This window comes from Quercus robur, chromosome 1 (genome assembly GCF_932294415.1).
Source record: "Quercus robur chromosome 1, dhQueRobu3.1, whole genome shotgun sequence".
NCBI classification, from domain to species: domain Eukaryota; kingdom Viridiplantae; phylum Streptophyta; class Magnoliopsida; order Fagales; family Fagaceae; genus Quercus; species Quercus robur.
In genome coordinates, this window is record NC_065534.1 from 32652167 (window position 1) to 32667678 (window position 15512).

The window sequence follows — 15512 nt, forward strand, 5'->3', positions numbered from 1 at the left end:
CTCGTTGGAAATAATGCATAATATAGCTTAGAAAAAGAAAAAAAGAAAAATAAAGACTTTCTAAAAAAACTGAAGACACTCATTTGCTTGTATAATGACTTGGGAGATTCATTTGTGGATAGAATATGAACGATTTGAGCAATTATGATAATTTATCTGAACGTCTCCTATCAAAACTATTATCACCTTAACAAGCAAATATATGACTTATATAAATGTATGTGTATGGTGATGTTTATGTTATTCATGTCTTGTTACTTGTGAAGTAAATTTTCATAGTACAAATTAACTTAGATATTATATTTTTCTTAAACATTTGAAACAAAAGGTGTTCATGTTGCAAAATAAAAATGAATATAATGTAGCAAAAAATAAATAAATACAAAATTCTGGACGATATATCCAACAACAAATTTAATACAAATTGGATTATGATTGAACGTCTAACAAAACACCTTGGCACTAATGTAACATTTATTATAAAAACACATTAAAAACTTATATAAACATGTCTAATGGTGTTTATTTATTTATTTTTATACTATTACATTTGAAGTAAATCTTCCTACGTTTAAAAAAAAAAATTATTAGATTAAATATAATAGTAACATAAAAAAAACCTCACCTCACTTCATAATTTTATTTTATTTTTTATTTTAAGAATACTAAGTATTAACACACATACACGGGGAGAAGAGAGAAGATTTTTTTAAAAAACTTATAGTGGTGTATATCCAAAAGAGTTGTAATTTTCATGCATAGTGTTTCATGTTGTATTGCTCTTTGTACTTCATTTCAGAAGAAGGATTTTAATTACAAAAAATGTACTCCATCTAAGATATTTCTCTATAGAATTGCTTTACCTGCATGCAGAGAGATTGAAGATTCTGCATCAATTTATGAAGCGAGGTTGGTATGTGATTTTCTGACCTTGGCGGGCTGGGCTTCTTTCTTCCCTTTGTTTCATGAGACCTTTACCCATTCATGGATTTGGGTTCCTCCTTATAACCCTTGATGGGCTTGGGCTTCTCCTCCCTTTCCTTTATTTGAAGGCCCAAATATTTTTTTTTTCTATAGTTCAATCCTTTGTGCAGTTTTGGGCCTTGGCGCAATACTGTGAATTTTTTAGACCTCAACACTAAGTTTGTTCAAACTTTGTAAAATTTAGGGTGGTCACAAATTTTTTTAAAGGTAGAAATCATTAAATTTTTAAAATTTATATATAATAATTTTTTTTTCAGGTCAGGGTGTCCTATGACCACCATGACATCAATGTGGAGCTGCCTCTGATTTGGTATCCAACAAAAAAGTTAATACAAAGTGGATCATGATTGAACGTCTATCAAAAAACCTTAACACTAATGTAATATTTATTATAAAAATACAATGAAAACTTATATAAACATATGTCTAGTGGTGTTTATTTATTTTTATACTATTACATGTGAAGTAAATTTTCTTACAAGTAAAAAAATATTTATTAAATTAACCTTGCTACATGTATTAAGGACTAGGCCAAAAGGATAAGACATATATGGGCATTGTCCTTGACCAAAAGCAAGTCCACTGAAACAGTGAAGATTGGGCAATAACCTTGAGCCATGACTTTATCAAACCAACGATTAAAGTTGTCAATCAAATTACAATGAACTCTTTACATCTCTTTAATTTCTTTTTCTTTTACAAATGTTTAATATTATAGGAAAGAAAGTTCAAATATATCAAGAATCTCGGTGGACTGATATGACTATTTTAGCTTTAATTTCTTCTATTTTATGTTATAATACATAGATTTGGCAAAATGGGCCAAAATTTGCTGATCCGACCCAAACCCGCCTGTTTTGACTCGACCAAAACTCGCCCATTTTATCCTAAATTAAAAACAGGCCAACTAACCCGTTTCATCTAATTTTTTTTTTGTGGGCCAATCCAACCCAACCAACCACCGCTAGCTTAAAATCCTGAGTCCATCTCTGATTATAAATGAATGATGTAAAAAAAGAATTTAATAGAATGGATAGATTATAAATATATTTCATTAAAAAAAAAAAAACTTGTTTAATGGATAGAATCATTTTGTTTATATATATAATGGATAGAATCATATTATATATATATATATATATACATGAACATTTAAATTAATTCCTCGATTTTTTTTTTTAAATCACATCAAACCATTGATTTAGTATAAAAACACTAATTATAAAAAGATAAATAGTTGGGACTAATGCAAATCATAACTTAATTATACAATTAAGAATATCAAAAAGAAGATAACACCCAAATAGATATATAATGAATAAACATTTTTAATGCATTATCAAGGATTTACAACAACCAGTTGTTTCCAAAAGGAAGAAGTCTGAGTGTAATAATTAGAGATAGATTGATCAAGTTCCTAGTATAGATGGTAGAACTTTGATACAATATGGAATGAATTATGCTAGGGACACAACTTTTGGCACAACTTTGTGAGTTGTGATTGGTAAGGGTGTATCACCACATGGCCCACTAACATACCCTTACCAATCATAACACGCCATATAGCGAGTTGTGGCACAAAGTTGTGCCAAAAGTTGTGTCCCTAACATAATTCATATGGAATTCCAAAGTAGAATCATTAGTACAATTGTAATGATTGGTCAAGAAATCCTGAGCAGCTTTGGCAGTTCTGAAGGCATGGGAAGAGACTGTTAATAGTGGTAACAAAGGTATTAATGAAACAAGTTAAACTCTTGGATTGAATGCTTTCCCATTCTTCAAGTCGTGTCTCAAATTCTTTAAGATGCGTCTCAAAAGAAGTAGCACGAATGACAACAAGATCAACATCAGCAGTAGCATCATCATCAGCTTTTGATATTCTGATATGGTGTCAGATTCAACAAGAGTTGGTGGCAATTTTAGAACAACACCAAAGACATATCTCCAAAATTTCTGCCTCTAAGGAATACAATCATATTTTGAGACCAAGAATAGTGATCAGAGTCATCCAAGATAATAGTGATAGGATAAGTAACTTCATGTTGAGGAGCCATGGAAGACATAGAAGTCATTAAAAAGGCCAAAATTGGCAATTAACCCCAATTGCCCAACTATATAGTTAGTAGGCACTATTTCGAAGTATATTTATTACTAACATCTTGAGTCTAAAAGACTCGATCTAGGGCTTATAAATCCAGTCTCAAATACTCGGTTTCCATGTTCTGATCACGTCTGATTTTGCGTTTTTTCCATGTGGCGTCCACCTAGAACTCGAGTATTAAAGACTCAAGTTATATCTTGACCCTTTGAGCATTGATTTGTGTTGTTTGAGAATGACATGGTTGATCCACGTGGAAGCCACTTGGAAACCGAGTCTCTAAAATTCAATTTCATAACGGGCTTATCAAATTTCCTAAGTCATAGACACCAGACACTCTCACTCACCCTCTCCACTCTCCACTCTCACTCACCCTTTCCACTGTCACTCAGTCTCCACTCTCAGAGGCCTATACTCTCAATTCCTCACTCTTATTCTATCAAATCCTCACCTTCACTGAAACCCACGCTAGGTAATCCATTTCTTAAATGCTTGTTTTGTTTTAAGGGTTTAAATTTTTTTTTTGGTTTTTGTTTTGGTCGGTTCTCAAAAGGTAGATTTGGGTTTGTCAAGAATTTGGGTTTTTCTTTATTTTTTTATGACTTTAATTATATGTTGATGAATATTGAATATTTGTAGACAAGGTGTTTGTTGAAAGGCTTCTTAGAGAATATATGGGTTTTTTTAAGGTCTGGGTTTGTTTATTTGTTATGGGTTATTGAGTTCTTGTAATGGGTTTTTGTTTATGACTTTGTGTGGATATTGGGTTATTGAGTTCTTGTATTGGGTTTTTGTTTCTTGAAAGGCTTCTGTTTGTTAGTAGTTTATTGATCAATACAACTATATATTTAAACAATAGTCCTTTTGTTTATACAATAAAAAGATTAGGTTTTTTTATTCATTAAGGGAATTCAATGAATCCAATTCATAATATAGTTATATCCTGTACATAATTCGTATCTTTGTTTAAACTTTAAATGTTTCCTTGTACATACTTCTTACATAATTCGTAATATACCACAATCCATCATCATAAATCAATCAAATAGGCACATCTCATTGTTCATAAAAGACACTATAATTCATCAAATGGCAGAATTTTGATAACTTGCCCAATTCAAAAATTTTAGTTGCTAGACCTAGTATATCCAGCCTTTACCAAGATCAATCTTTACCACCCCATTTTTCCCTCAATTAATATAAGGACCTAAAAACCATGTTGGAAAAAGTTTCATATAGTGTTAGCTGTCTCAAGATGCCTAATTCAACTCAAGACACTTTTTGACCAATATATATTATCGTACATCCAATATATTTCTTTTCTTGCTAATAAAGCTTAATGGCTGTTTAAATTATAACGTCAATGTTTATTGTTAAGTTCGAAAAAGTGAATCGACACGACCAATTGCCAATAGAGTCATGACACGTGGCACACCTAACGCTGACATAAGGACACACGTCCAAAGAATAAGTATTAGGCTATATAGTACTCTGGACGACCTTTGGACAAGGGGGTAACTGATGGTGAACTAAGAATCGATGCTCCATACTTGTCCATAAGAGTCATCCAGGTCAGGAAGATAAGAGTAGCTATACTTAACGAAATAGTCGTCCATAGGCTTATGGGTTGTCCATGAGGATTGTACCAGGATGATTCTCAACATGGAAAAATCCCATAAAGATTTATCTTTATGAACCACGTGTTATTATTTCACGACATGAATAAGATCCTGATTCATCGCTATAACCTCCCCCTCAGTGCTCAACTTCCAATGACAGTTATAGGAGAAAAAGATCAAATATTATAACTCCTGTAGCGGTTGAGGAAGTTAACTTTGAATCCTCCGATCTCCTCAAACATAGGAGGAGTTACAAGATAAATAACCACTTCAAGAACACACTATATAAGCACCCATTCACATCAAATGAAGGTAAGCTTTTCAGACAACTCCAAAAAAGTTGGAACTCCAAAATTTAAGAGAGAAACTAACTTAAGCATCGAAGGGTTCTTGGCCTGTTAGCCCCGGTCTCCCTTGATCCTTCGTTTTCCTTTTTAGGCCTTCTAAGTAGTTGTTAGATCATTGAAGCCCGGACCATTCAACCTACTGATTTTTTGTGCATTATTAAGGCTTATTTAGCCCAATGCTTGACAACTACTCAACAGATAACTTATCTATCAAGATTTACGAAAATCAACTTTTTGGATTTGATTTCACACCAATCTGTGTATATTTGTTTAGACTTTCTTTTTTCACAACCCTAAGCATATATAATGATTATTTTAAGGGTCGTCACAGCTAATGCGACTTAATGCAAAAGTTTTTCACAAGTATATTGTGACTGGAGACATATGCCCTAGTTGATCTTTCTCTTGAAGAAGCTGCTACGTTTGTACACCGTAGGGTTTTGTAACCAAAGAGTTTTGTGATCTTCATCGTGTTGATGAACTGAAGAACTTTGCAGCCAACATCCTTCTCAAGTTGGTGGTTAGTCATGTACTAGGAGCCGTGCATTGAAAATGAGAGATTGTTACTACAGAACAAGTCCAATTGGGTATTGGAGTAAGGGTTCAACTGTAGGTTTGTATAAGGTACTATGATTCCATTACTTGTAACCGCTTGTTGTTATAATAGTGGATTCTCGGGAGTGGTGGCCTTAAAATCACCCGGTGGGGTTTTGCCTTGGAGGTTTTCCCCATTCGTAAACAAATCACTGTGTCAACTTTATTTTCCGCTGCATATTAACTTAGTTGGTGATTTGTTTGTGCTACCACGCATATTGCATGTTAATTGAATTAATTAATTGGTTAATTTATAACAAGGGGTCAATACATTCTTGACCTATCAGAATTGGTGTTTTTTGAAAGGAAATTCAATTCTCTACAATATTTCCAAAAGTAGAGAAAACTAAATTTCAATGTTTCTTAAGCCAAAAATGCGATTCAAGTTGCTGCTGAAGATAATAATGTTTTTTTGAGCTTTTTTTTTTTTTGAATTTTTTCATGGATTATATCTTTTTCTCTCCAAATTGTTTTTCAAAAGAGCAGATAAGATGCCATAAAGGAAAACATTTTTTATTAAAAAAATAAAATGAAATCCAATCAAAATTCACACTTAATTAATTTTAAATTAATTCTTGTGAGAACCAATCAAAATTAAATGTTTAAAATAGGACATGATCGGGCCTATCATGTAGGTAAGCCATAATTATTGAAAATTGTTTGTATGATAACTTTTGATCAGGTGGTCCGATCAAAGCCCATGACATACCATTATGATCGTTCGAGCATCAAGATTTGTTTTGTATCACAAATCTGAAGATCTACCTATTGGTTAAATGCAAGTTGTAAAATGGGGCGTCTACAATGCGCGTTCCTTAAAGAAATATATGAAAGAAATTAAAGGTGAGGTTGAAATAGAAGGGCTATTTTACACAAATAATTGATTTGTTTCTAGAATATAAGAAGTTGTTCATGAACTAGAAAACCAAAATAGAAAAGACCAATGTACATTGACATACACATTCCATTGAGCAAGAGCAAATTTGAGCAGAGCAAATAGAAAAAATGATGATAATGGTGAAAAGAAGATTAACACAGAGTTGAGAGAGTTAGAAAACTGAAGAAGAAGCAATTTAAATTTGAAACCATACTTAGAGTGCGGTCCTATTTTGTAGATAGTGGTTCCAAAGTTGATTTTGATAAGAATAAGTGGTTATTTTTTTGAGAATGATGAATAAAGTTTTGTTTTTTTATTTGCACGGGATGGGATAAGTAAAAAATTAAAAAAAAAAAAAAAAAGTATTTTGAGCTCATTTAGAAAACATGCTTATTTCAAATGTGTTTATCTATAGGAGTTAAAATTGTATGAGTTTTATAGGAGTAAAATGTGGGAGAGTGGAAATCAAATGTGTATATCTATTTATTTAATTTTTTTAAAATACTAAACGTGAGATGTTTTTATTTTTATTTTTAAATAAAATATTAGAAATGTGTGTTAGAATAAGTGGGTTAGTCATTAGTGGGAGCGTTCCTATTTTGTAGGCAATTTTTTTTTTCAAATTTATCTAAAATTCAGGATTTTAAAATTAGTAATTTTACATATTTATCCTTGTTAGTTGAAAACTTGTAAGTGAGTATGATGAGGGTATTTTAGGCATTAAAAGTGAGGAATCCAAACTGGGAAAGCCCCTTAATTAATAGTATAGATAATTATTCCTCATTTATTTATTTTTACTTAATACTACATGCCAAAACCAAAAGTGCATGCAACTTTTAATTTTAAAGAATAATTATTCATAAAAAATGACTATTGCATGTAACAAAAATATAACAAAACTAAAAAATAACTAAACTATGAGAATAATTATTATAGTTTACCAAACATGCCATAATAAAATTTTATCCCTAATATCGGTCAATTGCTTCTTCTTTTTTAATGGTTATAAATTTTTTTACTAAAATAATCAAATTCAAGGTACATCGTTTGTCACATCTTCCATCGACAATATAAGAGATCAATTCCTCTAAGAGCACTAGCATTGGGGGTGTAACCCCCCCTCCCCAATTGCTATTTTACAACCCGAAACCCAAAAATAGAGTTACATCCAAGTATGAGAATGCAAAATGTTTAAGCATTTGTGAACAGTAAGTTTGCATATTTAGAGCATCCACAGCCGGTTTTGCTATCTCATCTTATTTTATCATTCCAAAAAGCTACTTATCAATTATACCATACCATTTTACAATACACCCAACATCCCAAAACTCTATTTTTTCCCCCATTTTATTTAAATATTCTTTTTTATTCCTTTTTTTACTATTTTTTTTCTCTTCCTTTTCTTCTCTTTCTCCCTCAACCTATAGCACCAGCCACCACTACCTTCGGCCCAACAAAATCCCACCGGAACCAAAAATCCAAAATAAAAAAAAACAAAATAAAACCCACCAAGTACCCACTACAAACCTAGCAAACCCATAGCAACCCAACCAACCAAACGCCGGCCACCAAACCCAGAAACCGGCCACCATGTCAACACCACCAAACATTGACGCTGACGTTGATGTTGACGACGACGAAGAAGACCCACCTCCCAAAAAGCAAAAGCCCCTTTCTTCTCTCACCACCACACCCCAACAGCAACAACAACAACAACAACCCTCTCAAAACGACGATCCCACCCCGCCACCACTACCCCCGGCCCAACAAAATCCCACCGGAACCAAAAACCCAAAATAAAAAAGACAAAATAAAACCCACCAAGTACCCACTACAAACCCATAACAACCCAACCAACCAAACACCGGCCACCAAACCTAGAAACCAGCCACCATCACAACACCACCAAACCCACCAAACGCTGGTCTCTATGCTAATCTCCACATCAGTCTCCACGCCGATCTCCACCGCGTTGACCTCCAACCACCACGCCCATCTCAGCCGCACTACTAGCCTCGCCACCACGCTGATCTAGAAATCCAATCTGACGTGAGCTTCGAGAGAGAAGTTTGACAATGGCGAGAGAGAGAGAGAGAGAGGGGATGAGAAACAGAGAAGGAAGAGAGAGAAAAGAAAGAGAAAAAATGAGAGAGGAGAGAGAAATTGCTAGGTAAAACGTGGAGAGGGCATTAATTTTTTTTTTTTTTATACCATTCAACTACAGTACCATCTTACATTTGAGATGGTACTGTAGCTAAATCTCAAATTTTTTTTGGCTTTTCCCATATGGCATTCCAGTTGATGAGCATTTGTTGGGCTTGTATGCCAAATGTATCTTACATTTGGCATATGGCAAGCCCACTACTGATGCTCTTACAACCTATTATTTATTCATTAGATGCAAACCAAAAATAATATATTTTATTCTTTTTCTCTCTCTCTCTCTCTCTCTCTCTCTCTCTCTCTCTTATATCAGTTCTCTGCATTCTCTCTTCCTTCTCACTTCTCTCTTCTCCCTCATCCCCTCTCACTCTCCGTATCTCTCATCTCTCAGCTCGTCTCCCTTGTAAATCATATTTTGCTCACTGTAATTAAAAACAATTCAGTTATGGTTGTTGTTTGGTGGCTTTGGGTCGACGATGATGGTTTTGACAATACTGACGGGGATAGACCGACAACGATGATGGTTTCGACTGACGATACTGATGGCGATGATGGTTTCGATGACGAGGATGAAGTTTTTTAGTGGTGGGTTTTGCTCTAGTAGTGGTTGTTGGCTTCTTGCTTTGGTGTTGGGTACTTGGGTCAGGTTGATGGTTTTGAGTTTGGTTTTGGATTGGACCGACGATGAGGATGGAGTTTTTCAAGGGTGGGTTTTGCTTCGGTGGTGGATGTTGGGTACTTGGGTTGAGTTGTGGGTGTTGATTCAGTGGTGGGTTTATGGTTCAATGGTGGCAGTGGGTGGTTCGATGGTGGCTGGTGTTTTTGGTGGCAATTTTTTTGGGTAATTTTGGTGGTGATTCTGGTGAAGAAATGATGGTGGAAGGTGGCTGTGTGGGTATACTAGAGCGAGAGGAAAAGGAAGAATGGAAGAGAGGAAAGAGAATTGATTTTTTTTTTTTTTTTATCAATATCTATTATCTATACTATTATTTAAGGGGCTTCCTCTATTTGGATTTCTTATTTTTCAGTTCAAAAATGCTCCTATACCCTATATTTAAGTAGAGACAAAATTAAAGGATAATTTGATAAAAATACAACTCTAACTTCCACTAAAACATTGCCTAAAAAATAGAGTCACTCTTCTGTTGATTTTCAAATTATTTATCCACTTATAAATTAAATTTTAAAAATAAAATTTATATATATAAAATAAAAACACTTTTTTTTTTTGCTACAAAATAGGACCACTAAAAAAAAGCCTCACTTATAAATTAAAATTTCAAAATAAAAACATTTTTTTTGCTACAAAATAAGACCACTAAAAAAAAAAGCCTTATTTTACGCGCAAAGCGCGTGTGATGAGGCTAGTCTATACTATTATTTAAGGGGTTTCCCCTGTTTGGATTCCTCATTTTTTTTAGTTCAAAAATGCCCCTACAACTCCTATGTTTAAGTAGAGACAAAACTAAAGGACAATCCGGTAAAATACAACTCTAACTCCCACTAAAACATTGCCTAAAAAATAGGACCACTCTCCTATTAATTTTCAAATTGATCTATTCACTTATAAATTAGATTTTTAAAATAAAAATTATATATATATATAATAAATAAAAACACAGTTTTTTTCCTACAAAATAAGACCACTAACAAAAAAAAAAGACTCATCGCATGTGTGAAGCGCGTGTGATGAGGCTAGTATTATTTAAGAGGCTCCCATGTTTGGATTCCTTATTTTTTAGTTCAAGAATGCCCCTACACCCCTATATTTAAGTAGAGACAAAACTAAAGGACAATCTGGTAAAAATGCAACTCTAACTCCCACTAAAACATTGCCTAAAAAATAGGACCACTCTCCTGTTATTTTTCAAATTGATTTTTTTTTTTGAGAGAGTTTCAACCTATGGTGTCCGCTCCTGATGATAGCTTTTTATCATCTGACCAAGACACTAATCAGTTTTTAGTGTAAGCGGGGATTGAACCCCAAATCTCTTATACAACCTTTAGAGACTTTACCAGTTGAGCTAACTATAACCCACCAAATTAATTTATTCACTTATAAATTAGATTTTTAAAATATAAATTATATATATAATAAAAAAAACACAATTTTTGTTTTACAAAATAGGACCACTAAAAAATAAAAATAACAAGCCTCATCACATGCGCTGCCCTTCCGGTAACTAGTATCTACTTAAATTGACTAAATGGTTAAGATTAAGATTTAATGGACAAAATGTGGGTGACTACCATACCCACTAAAAAAACATGGGGGTACCATAAAATAACCCCAAAAAGAAAAGTCGAAAACCTGTCAAACAGCATGGGAGAATTTGGACACAAAAGTTAAGAAGTTTAAAGTTAATTGTCCGCTTGCCAAAAAAAAAAACAAGGTTAATATATTGTCCATATATAATAATATGGCTGCGTTTGGTTGAATGTAAAATATTTTCCGAGTGTAAAATATTTTCAAGTGAAAATATTTTCAGGAAAGGAAAATATTTTACATTCCAAAAAATGTTTTGGAAAATATTTTCTAGTGTTTGGTTGTGTTGTTGAAAATAATATAGAAAACACATTTTCTACTTGTTCCTCACATTTTCTCTGCTTCCAAACAAATATATAATATCATTTCTCAATAGATAAACACAAAAGAAACAAAACCCAACCAAAACAAATTCATCAAATCTAGTCAAATTGAGAGAAGAAGGAAGAGAGAGTGAGAGATAGATCAGTATCAACGGAGGACGGCGACACCAGATCGGGAAAGAGAGAGATCGGTGCAATCTCGATGTGATCCTGGGGTGCGATTGGTGCGATCTTAGTGCGAATCTCGCCGGAGCTTGGCGGCCTTGGCTTGGCTGGGCAGCCGGAGCTTGGCGTCAAACTGTGTGTGGAGTTGAGGTTGGTGCGTGGGTTGGAGCTGAAATGAGGTTGGTGCGTGTGTGAGGAGTGCGTAATTCCGGAAATGATTTGAAGGTAAAATGGGAACGGAAATGATTTTACGGGTTGGCAAGGAATATTTTCGGTCAAGCTCCGGCGACACCAGATCGGGAAAGAGAGAGATCGGTGCAATCTCGATGTGATCCTGGGGTGCGATTGGTGCGATCTTAGTGCGAATCTCGCCGGAGCTTGGCGGCCTTGGCTTGGCTGGGCAGCCGGAGCTTGGCGTCAAACTGTGTGTGGAGTTAAGGTTGGTGCGTGGGTTGGAGCTGAAATGAGGTTGGTGCGTGTGTGAGGAGTGCGTAATTCCGGAAATGATTTGAAGGTAAAATGGGAACGGAAATGATTTTACGGGTTGGCAAGGAATATTTTCGGTCAAACTGAAAATATTTTCAGTTTGACTTTATTTTCAGGTGGTGCCAAACATGGACCCGGGTGTAAAATATTTTCTAGAAATTATTTACACCCAAAACAAACACAGCCTATATGACAAAGCCAGAAAGTTGAGGTTGAAAGGAAGTGGAAGAGAACCGTAAGTTAAATAAGCCAAATGGCTTGCTTTGGGTGGAAAAATTTGTAGGCCATATTATTTCACTTTAAGTAGTGTACAAGTTAAATATTCTCTGTTTACAAGTAACCACACTATGTTCCATTCTATATAATCTGTTAACATATTGTTTTTGTTTCTAATTTTAATTCCAGTTCCTTACAGTATGTGTTCTTGTTTTAAAATTATAGCGAGGAAATTTCAAATGCACTGATAGCTCCGTTGGAGTGGAGGCACAACTTAGTAATTTGGTTGCAATTACTCAAGTTATAGATCCAAAACTTCATTAGCACTTAGGTATTGCCTTCAAATTTTGTTTTCTCATTCTTTATATTTAGCTCATAATCAATGTCATATATCAGTTAATAAAGCTTTTGTCCCTGTCAGTATAAACATTATATTGCAGTTGTTGTTTTGTAACTCATTGTTATTAATAAAAGATATAAGAGTTTGGTTAAATGAAGGAACAATTGCTCTTTCTTGTCAATTAGTTGACTATATTTGAATATGCTTAGGAAAAAAAATATGACTTCACTTTTATAAGCCTTTTGTAAGCTGCAAATCATGGCTTCACTTTACTTAGATGTCATCATTCCCTCTTGTTTGAATGATGAAAATTTCCATAGTAGTGCTACCACTATACCCTTCAACCTATTTGTCAAAATCTTAATTATGCATTTGTACACTATGTTGTAGCAAAATATATGCCTAACATCTGCCATGTAGGATGGATTAGATACTAATCAAGAAACTTGGCATGTCAAATTTTATAGTCCTCACCACAAATTTTATCTAAAGTGCACTGTGAGTTAATTGCAAGAGATATTACTATGCATGCAACAAGCTGGAATTTTTTGTATGTGTGACAGGTTTGTAAAACATAAGCAGATTTGTAAAACTCATCTGCCTAGAAAAAGGAAATAAAAAGGAAAAAAAAAAAAAAAAAAACTATAGCCTCGTTTTTAAAACGCGGCTATAGACAAATTCCTAACAGGAATTCAGGGGTCTTAGGCCGCACTTTTTAAATGCGGCCTAAGGGTCTGGTCTTAGGCCACGTTTTAAACGAGGCCTAAGGTTAAACCTTGGGCTGCGTTTAAAACGCGGCCCAAGACCACAACCTTAGGCCGCGTTTAAAACGTGGCCTAAGACCAGACCCTTAGGCCACGTTTTAAACGGGGCTATAGGACTTGGTCTTGGGCCGCGGTTAAAAAGTGCGGCCATAGGACTGTCAGTCCTATAGTCACATGTTTTAGGCCACATTAGAAAGCGCGGCCTAAAAAAACGCGGCTATAGGCTATAGCCACGTTTTTTTGACATATAGCCGCTTTTTAAAAACGCGGCCATAGAACCTTTTTTTTGTAGTGAGCGTTAACCCCCAATAATGATCTACCGACAGAAGTGAAGGAAAGAAAAAGAAATCCAAAGTTGAAGTGTTTTCTTAGCATGTTCTACAAAGTTTCTCTTGACTTTGTTGCCAATTTCCCATTTTCTTCAGTCATCAGAAAAGCTAGTTTCCCATTTCCTTTCCCATTTGAATGCCTTTTGCTTCACTTATTGAGTCTTCTACTCTAAATCAAGAAAGAAAGAAAAAAAAAATATTGCATTTAGATTGGAAATTTGATGATCTTTGTTACCTTCTTGGGGTTACTTTAATCGGTATCTTTGAAGAAATATCGGGTACTCAAGCCAATCATATTGCCATTTCTATAATCCAGGTATATATACTGCCACTTCTTTCTAATCTCATTCGTTTTCCCAGTAATTTTCCTTCTAAAAGCTCATGCTACTGATTTTTTATCGTGCTTATAAATTGTGATGAGATTTTTGTTTTTTTTAATGCTAACAGTCAGTAACAGACCTAATGCTTATTGTACTGAGATTGGATTGCTTATATATATATATATATATATATATATTGGTTTAAACGATGTAATAATATATACATATAGTTTACTGTAAAATTATATTTCATGACTACCTTATATTTTAAAACAAAATTATTTTTAAAAAAATTATAATTGCCTAATAGGGGCCTGTATGTTCTAAACACATATTAATTCTTCCAAAACCAAAGTAATAGAAAGTGATTAAGATTACAATTCGAGCAATTTGAATCCAAAAGGTTCAATTATTGTGAATATTCCATCAATCACATATTTAGATGTTAAGTGAAAACAAGAAGAAAGAAAATGTTGCCCCAAGGGGAGATTAATGGGTATAATCAAAGAACAATGTACCCTCTACTCTCATAAATGGTTATTTTAATAAATTAAATAATGAGACCTATCGGTTATGTGAGATAAGGAAATACCACATTATTCTACTTACAAAAATTATGACTAAGATGATGCATATATATAAAGAGATACTGCTCCACTCTCTAGCCAAATGTGAGATTTTTACATAACAACTCTCTTAGTGGCTACTCGCATATTTGTTATAATGCTTTCGATGATGCTCATGAATCATACAATACACAAATGAGTATCATATGAATCATATCGTATCTAGAATGATAAATATCAAATGATACATAGACATATGGGTTTACATTAGGGATTTTCTTTTGGGTTAAAATTTGTGCTTCGATTTGAGTTCGACAAGTTATTAGATTTTTTTTAATAAAAAAAAAAAATTAATACGTCACTTGATTGAGCCAAATAAAATAACATCTCTCTCTCTCTCTCTCCTACAACATTTGGCCACATCTGCAAATGTATTTTCTATACTATGAATAAGGTATTAACCAACAATATAATTTTTTTTTTTAATTTTGTTATTTTTTGTAAGTCTAAGAATCTATAATGTTGAGAAGAAATATAAAGAAAATGTTATTAAAATAAAAGAATAAGAAAATATAGTAAATATTGCTGATGATAAAGAAATTGTCAATGAAGAAATAATTTTGCAAGATGATATACATGATGATAATATTGACTTAAATGAAGTTGATTAGACAAGCTTATGAAAACGATGAGAAATGAATTATTATTTTGGCTTATATGCCACCTATTATCACTTTTGAATTTACAATTTATTTTTGAGTTTACAATTTTGATTTTAGATGTTATAAATATACTTTAATTTGATTTATTTAGTTAGTTTTGTTAAATATTATTATATAAGTTATGCGGTAGTGAAGTGGTGTTGGTTAGGGCAGTGGGCATGGAGTAATAACCAAAATTTCTCAGATTTGTTTAGAATAATCTTTGATTTCTATTATTTTGTTTCTTCCATTCTTCATCTCTTCCTTTCCCTTTTGCAATGTAGATTTTATGTTTTCAAGATTTTTATTTTTTATTTTTTACATTTTAAAAAAATCCATGATTGTATGATTCTT